Here is an 8,050-nt window from a genome sequence, read left to right on the forward strand (position 1 = left end):
ATTTCTTATAGAGTTGTGTGAGGATTAAATAGGGTATTGATGCAAAGGGCTTAATAGAAGGTCTGGCATATAGTAAGTACTCAATAAATGTTCGACATTATTATTAATTCTGCTCTACACTTTCATGTAGATATTACAGACTGCCTAAACCCTAATTACTTATAGCTGCCTAGAGTTACACATGGAGTGAGGTGACAATTATGTTATCAAACTCACCAAGCACCCTTTGTGGTATAATTAGATCTTTAATATATCTGCTGAATATCATCAAGTTTAAGAATAGCTTATAAATAATACTAAATTACATTTTAAATCTACTTATAGTTAAGGAAAATAATTTAAATGGCAGCTTATAAGCCTGCTAATCTAGAGGTTTGATGTCATATGTTCATCAATTCAGAAAGTAGAATTTCTGCTGTTTGCCTCAGTAGGCACAAGCAGAGCTGTTCTGTTTCTTAGAACCTATTTAGGTCTCTGTTAGTCAATCCTTTTGCCAGGTAAAACTAGGCATTTCATATTTATTTGTATTTCTTCATTTTGGCCTTAGAAAGGAGCCCATCACACAACTGATTTAGTGATGGAAAGTATTTGGCAAAAGTTTTAGAGAGTGGAGCTAAGGCTCAAGAATACATGGCAATAATAAAGATGTTAACCTTGTATATGAAATGCTCCATCCAGATGTTGCTTTGTGAAGCAGCTAGTGCTTCTGGAGGAAAAAAAGCGAGGACAAACTAATAAAGAATAAATCAGTGGGAACCAGGGATGTTTTTAGGTGTTTTGTTTTCAGAGTATCTTTATGAGAGAGGAAATTAACAAGGGGAGGGAAATCCCCAATATAAATTAATGGTTTGTAAAGGAAAAAAAAATCATTCTGGAGATACTGAAATTGACCTAGAAATTGACCTAGAAATTGACCCAAGTACCAGATGCTGAAGCTTAACTTCAGTTGGTCACTAGAAAGTTACTAACAAACCCCAGCTGTTTTCTCCGATTGCTGATTCTCTTCTTTTGGTAATGGGGTGTGTGCGGTATGTTGATTTAAAAATATGCATTTCCATTCCATCTCTTTTGAGGGACAGTTGTCTTTCTTTTATAAAATAGCTTGTGATCACAAGAAAGTGATGTAATTTCATTTGTTAGTCAAACATTCTAGATAGGCGGCAAGAGCTTTTTGTTTTTCTGAGTTTATAGAAATCTAGAAACTTAAATTATGATTTTAAAATCAAGTGGGAGGAACTAAATCAGAGTAAAACCTATTACAACTAGACTGATTGAAATTCTTTGGATTTCTTCTAAATATTTCAAGTATTGATGTATTGAAGAACCTGGAAATCTACTGTTGAAAACATTGGGTTTTCATTTCCATTATTTTTTCCCTCCAGATGTTTCTTACTTCTTTTTTAACTTTTAGCCACTTGTAATTTAATACTTGCTTGTTTAAACTGAAAATATTTCTTCTATGGTTAGAAAGAAATATCCAATAATGCATTTTACATATAATTGTAACATTTTACTGAGGGAAAGAAATGACTTTGATAGAACATCAAAAACCATCTGTTAATGGAGTACGTGAAGATAAAACCATTTTTCATTTGAACATGTAAAAACAACATGCTTTAAAAACCTAGAGATGCTTCCTCTAAAACACATGAGTTTTTGACATATGCTCAGTAATTATAATACAGATTTTCTGATGCTTAGAAGGTGTTCAGTATTGGTAAACTATATTTTCTGAAACTACCTTCTTTGCAGTATTTTGTAATAAAAATGGAGGTTTTTTTTTTTTTTTTTTGCAAACCATAACAGAACCCTGTGGGGGAAAGTGATTTAAATTAACTTTCTTTTTAAATAAATTATTGCAAAATTCCCTAAACTGCTTATTTTAAATTACAAGATTAAATAATGAAAACACTAATAAATAAATCATGCTCAGAATGGGAGAATTGGATTTGATCATTAGTATTCTGATCCAGTCTCTTTTATTCTTGTTTCAGTATTGAAGTCCTGTTCTTAATTTTTCAGTTAATGATATTTTTAACAAAGAGATTGATAACTAGCTCTTCTTGGTCATCCAGTGCAGTTTGGCATGACCGGCTTCTACCAGATGCTGACCATTCAGGATTATTCAGACATTGACCTTCGGGTCCACTGCTCAAATGATTCTATCACAGTGGCCATGTGGTTTTATTAAACTGTGATCCAGGAAGAATATGTTATCCACTTGTGGCTGAGTGGCAGATTATAGACAGGAGGCAGTTAAAATAAATGTCCCGTTTCTCTACCCAAATAATCAGATCAGTAAAATCTTGGCCAAGGTAGTAATCTCAGTTTCACTCTAATTAAATGGCAGGTGATATGAAATTCAGTGACCATTTTATATGACAGTAAATGTATTAAAGACTTTATCCATACTATCATACACTTATTTACTTATGTTTCCCCAAATCTGAGTTTTTATGGATGGCAGTAAATATTTCTAAAACACTGGAAACCCTCCTGTCATGTATAAATGACACTAATATGCCATATATATTTTTTCAACAAGGTAAGATAGATAAAAATATTACTCCATGTGTCAAGAGAATGTTTTTGTTCTCTTTTAAAGAGTGGAATCTGTTTTTAAGGTTTTGGTTTTTTTTTTAACCAAGGAGTTCTTGATTCTAAACTCTTCCATATTTGACACAAATATTTCACTATTTTTGGCAAAATGTCAATCCAGTGGGATTTAATCAAACCTACCGTTTCTTTTCTGGATATGTATCTTTGGGCAGGTTGCTCAATGTACTCAATACTTTTTCTCCCATTTAAGTAGGAATGGTCTATCCATAATTATTGAATGTCAAGCATTTGAGTTGCAAAATATAAAAACCTTTATTACTACTACCAGCACTATTATCCAGGGACTGATTGTTGATTTTGTATGAGGTTCAGCCTCCTATTCCCTTTTTTTGTGCTGTTTTTCCTGCTCCCCTCTGCTGCCTGCCCTTTGGCCATTTCACTGCTCATTAGCGCCTCCACCAGATGCAGGGCAGGCCTGGGAACAGGGTTCAACTCTGGTAAAAGGCTTGGTGGGATGGAGGCTGGGAGTAATGACAGACATAGGGTTTTCAGATTACCTGTCGATTTGATACATCCAAGCCACCCCCAAACCCTGTCCTCAGGGGTAAATTTAGTGCAGCTATGACACTGAAATTTATTTTTTATTCACTATTCATTCTTTTAATACATTTATAAAACTTTGTGATAAATTTTCATTCTTATAATTTTCAAAGTAAAATATCTTTTTCAGAATGCTGTTGGAAGTGAAGTCTCTTTTGTTTTTCCTTAATATTGATGAGTGGCTGCCGATCAGGCTTGGTTTATTTAGCAAGGCTTTGTCCCTGTTCAAAAACAGAGGAATTGCACTGTCTACTCTTGCATTTTGCGACCGTATGGACTGAATCCCACCAGGCTTCTCTCTCCATGGGGTTTCTCAGGCAAGAATACTGGAGTGGGTTGCCATTTCCTTCTCCAGGGGATCCTCCCGACTCAGGAATTGAACCTGTGTCTCTTGCATCTCTTGCATTGGCAGGCAGGTTCTTCACTAGCGCCACCTGCTAAGTGCACTCTTGGATTAGAGGCAGGTTGGGGAATGACAGTTGTTTAACTTCTGGCAAATGAAGATTACCTTATGAAGCAGGAGGCACCCTGTTGGGGTGTTAAAAGATCATAGAGCTCACCCTACCTCTATGACCAAGGGAAGCCATGTCATCAGCTGTGGTTTCACTGCTGATGTGAAGTGCCAAAAAATGCACTTCGAGTGTCTCTTTGAACATAATATTGTGCAGAAGCCTCAGCATGTAAGACAGACAGTGTGGATAGAGAAGAAACTTAAGCACTTTGGTTCACTTGTTTGTTTGCTTGTATCTTTCTTGGCTTGACCATTTAAACGCTAGGGCTTCAGTTCTGAGACCTGTTGACTTTATGACTTTACGTTTGTCTAACAAAGTCTTCTGGCAATATTATGGATCAAGGCTTGTGCTAGGTCCTGGGAATGTAGAGGCCAACAAAATCGGTGGAGGCTGCCTTTGGGGTGCTCGCAACGAAAGGAAACCTGATGCCAGGTCATTAGATCGCTGCTCTGTGCTTCAGATGTCGTGCGGGAAATGAAAGCCCAGATTTCAAATATTTTGAGCTCTTTCGAATTAGAGAGACCTTCCATAGAAGTGATTATGTTGCTTTGAACTTTATATATATATATATAAATTTGTGAATTAGTTGTACTGGTGGGCTCAGAGTTATATTCTGTCATTATCACCACGACACATATCCAGGCTAGTATCAGATGTATGATTTATTAAAATAGTTCAATTATATTTAGTTACACGTGTGCTCAGTCGTGTCTGACTCTTTACGACCCCTTGGACTGTAGTCGCCAGGCTCCTCTGTCCGTGGGATTTTCCAGGAAAGAATACTGGAGTGGGATTAGCTGAGAAGCCTATATTTAGTTAAGTTAGACTTAAAACAATTAGGTGGGCTTCCCTGGTGGCTCAGTGGTAAAGAATTCACGTGCTATTGCAAGGAGACTCGGGTTTAGTTTGTGGGTCGGGAAGATTCCCTGGAAAAGAAAATGACAGCCCACTCCAGTATTCTTGCCTGGGAAATCCCATGGACAGAGGAGCCTGGCAGGCTTCAGTCCGTGGGGTCGCTAAAAAGTCGGACACGACTTAGCAACTAAACAGCAACAGTAAAAAGATAGGTATTAAATAGTCAGATACAGGCTCTGAAAAGAAAAGGAGAAAGGGAAACAGAAAGACCAGAGTAATCCTCTTGAGCCGCCATTCTAGCATATATTCATCTTTTCTCTCTTTGTTCTTGCAAAAAGAATTTAATTTATATTTATCAAATAATCTAAAGATCACTAGGTGGTAAAACAACTTGATCATGTATTTTAATGTTTCAGAATCGTGCTTCCATTTGTATTTAAAAATTAGCTCTGGGAGGGTAGAGAGCACGCTGTAGTTATCTTTTTACCCTCAGCACCTAGGACATAGGGAGGAATTCACCAAAGTGATTAAGAGCTCAGACTGCCTGGTTCCCTTATCAGCTTATCAAGGCAAGTTGCTCATTGTCACCAGACCAGTCTCCCTGGGTGCAAAACAGAGGTTAATAATAGTTCTCATCCCTTAGGATTGTTTCATAAGAATTAAATGAGAAACCTTCAAAAATTTTTATTCATCAAGAGACAAGCACTCAATAGATCATAAGCATAGATGTTAGTATAGTTTCAGGTCCATTAGTTCAGTTCAGTTCAGTCGCTCAGTCGTGTAAGACTTAATAAATGTCTGGTGAACAGAATGATAGTATTTTATTAATGTGCAAAAAGCATGGCCTTTCAGTTTTTGTTTCTAGTACTAAGTGTGGATTTGAATTGAGTTCCTTCTTTAATCAGAGGATTTGTATTTTTGGAGTGCCCACACAAGGGTTAAAAGTACAACCTGTAGGCATCAAAGCAGTGTTTATCATGATTTTGAATTCCAGCCTATGCCTTTCCACTTAAGAAGTATGCTGTGAGCCACTATCAGCCAGGCCCAATGCAGACTTTGAACGCCTTGCTGTATATTAATGTTTCCATTTGCTCACCCCTGGAAATAGCATTCTGCTTTCCAAAATAGACTCTGGCACTCTACCTTAAAAGAATTTTTTGTCACAGCTTTGGATCATCAGAAAAACAGAAAAGAGCTTTATTGGCAAAACGTCACAAGATAATTTTCAAAGACAGTTTCTGATTTTTTTTCTACATGAACTCATTTTCATTGTCTGTCTCCCATTTCCTTTCCTCCTGATTTTTAGTACTAACCTGCAAATAAAGATGAGGAAAATCAGTTGATAACTGTTTGTTTCTTTGACTTCTTTTAAGGCTATTTTGAAGCACTTAAAGTGACACATAAAGCAGTGGGGTTTATAGCTAGGGATTCATTGCGGGGAAATCTAATGCCCTAGGTTTACATCACTGTAGGCATAGGACTTCACAGTAGGAATAACATAGGTAGCAATGTCACATAACTCAGAAGTTTAAGCATTAACATTACCAATAAAGGGCCAAGTTTCTAGACAATCCAAATATTTTCAGTCTTGAGGGAGCACCCTATTGCAGGAAGCACCAACACCCAGGGAGGCATGGAGGAGCAGGGAATCGTAAAGATTATAGCTGATACTATTCTATCTAAAATACCATTTGTTTTGCAGTCTTTTATCATTCCCTGTTTCAAATGATTCTGACATCAGAGAAGACGTATATCCGCCAGTGTGTGTCTGAAGTTGATCCCAGAATCTAATTTCTTCATTACAGAATCTCAGTAAGAAAATACATTTTCTTTCCTGCCATTGTCCTCTCAGATGGCCCAACTTTAATGGTCTTTAAATTCCCTAATGGACTTCCCAGGTGGCATAGTGGTAAAGAATCCACCTGTCAATACAGGAGACAGAGGAAACTCAGGTTCGATCCCTGGGTTGGGAAGATACCCTGGAGTAGGAAATGGTAACCCATTCCACTACTTTGCCTAGAAAATCCCACAGAAAGAGGAGCCTGGTGGGCTACAGTCCACAGGGTTGCAAAGAATCAGACACGGCTGAGCACACACACACACACACACACACACACACACACACAGATTCCCTAATGCATTTTGATGAAGCATTTGCAGACCTGGCTCCCTCTCAGTTGGTAGATCTGGGGTGGAACTGCAAGTACAAATGACCATCTCTGTGAGCACCCCCCGCCATTCTCTTGAGAGACTGGCATTCAGTGAGTAGTGCTTCTCATACCACTGGACTTTTCATACCACTTAGGAAATCCCATAACATTTCATTCTCCTGCGCTCTTACTCAATTTTCCATTTCTCTTCCAGGAGTAGGTTATGTTTGATTTTTACATCCTTCCATCCTTCCATCTCCTTTCTTATCTTTGGACCGTCTATTTCCCATATGGATTGGATGAAACTGAACTCATTCCCAACCCTAATTCACATCCCTATAATTCTTTTCAGAGAAGTGGTATAGAGTTTACTGACTTTCCATTTGGATTTGCCATTTAGAGTGCTCATTTCCAGGCTATCAAACCAAAACAATGGTTTATTAAGTCTATATTTTTATTTGGTCATGCTCTTCCTCCAGTGGTAATCTACTTCTTTTGTAGGCATTAAAATTGACCAATGAATCAGCCAGGCTTAGGATTTTGTGTATTGTTTGCATGGTATTCAGGCAGCTGATGAGCTACACAGAATTGTTTGAACTCTATAATATTATAAGCAGAAAAATGGCAACTTTGTCTAATGCATAACCAGTCTGCTTTGCTGTTAAATCCCTAATCTCAGTGTAGATCAATTGGGACCCGTTTTAGAAATTATAGAAACAAAACATCTCTATTACCTTACTTGCATTGTCAAAACCTCTCAAGGATTTCTTAGTATTCACAGACAACTCATTCATATCATGTTCATTGGCAACACTTGGTTTCCTATTAATTGCATACATCATATTAATATATAGATGGTATAATGTGAGAGAACTTGGCCATACATGGGCACGGTATGAAGAATTCCCTTGTGACTGACTTTTTTTTTTAATGAATAAAGAATTTTCTGCCTGGGATTATTAAAATATGGTGTGTATGCAGCACTACTGTTTGCTATTGTTTTAAGTAATATGTTATGATAAGATTTTAGACCCCCATGTGAGAAGCTGACATTTTATATCCATAAGGCAAACACAGCTTTCTGAATCTGTGTGAAAATTAAGGTGTCCTATTTTGTGGTTTTTATCTTCTCATGAATTTGAGAAAATGTTTAGACTGATTTCCTTACAGTCATGAAAGTCTCTTTGGGAGAACTTACGTATGTGAAAAAGCCATCTAGAAAGGAGATTTCTTGAGGACCCTTGGTAATGGTGTGCAAGTTTAATCACTCCGCCTGTGACAGGAAGGTCTTAAGCCGTTCAACCTAAATTTCTCCTTATACGGTTTTCAGTTCATTTCCTCTTGTCTTGTTCCTAATGGTGATAGAGAACATCT

The sequence above is a fragment of the Oryx dammah genome, unplaced genomic scaffold (genome assembly GCF_014754425.2).
Source record: "Oryx dammah isolate SB20612 unplaced genomic scaffold, SCBI_Odam_1.1 HiC_scaffold_29, whole genome shotgun sequence".
Classification (NCBI taxonomy): Eukaryota; Metazoa; Chordata; class Mammalia; order Artiodactyla; family Bovidae; genus Oryx; species Oryx dammah.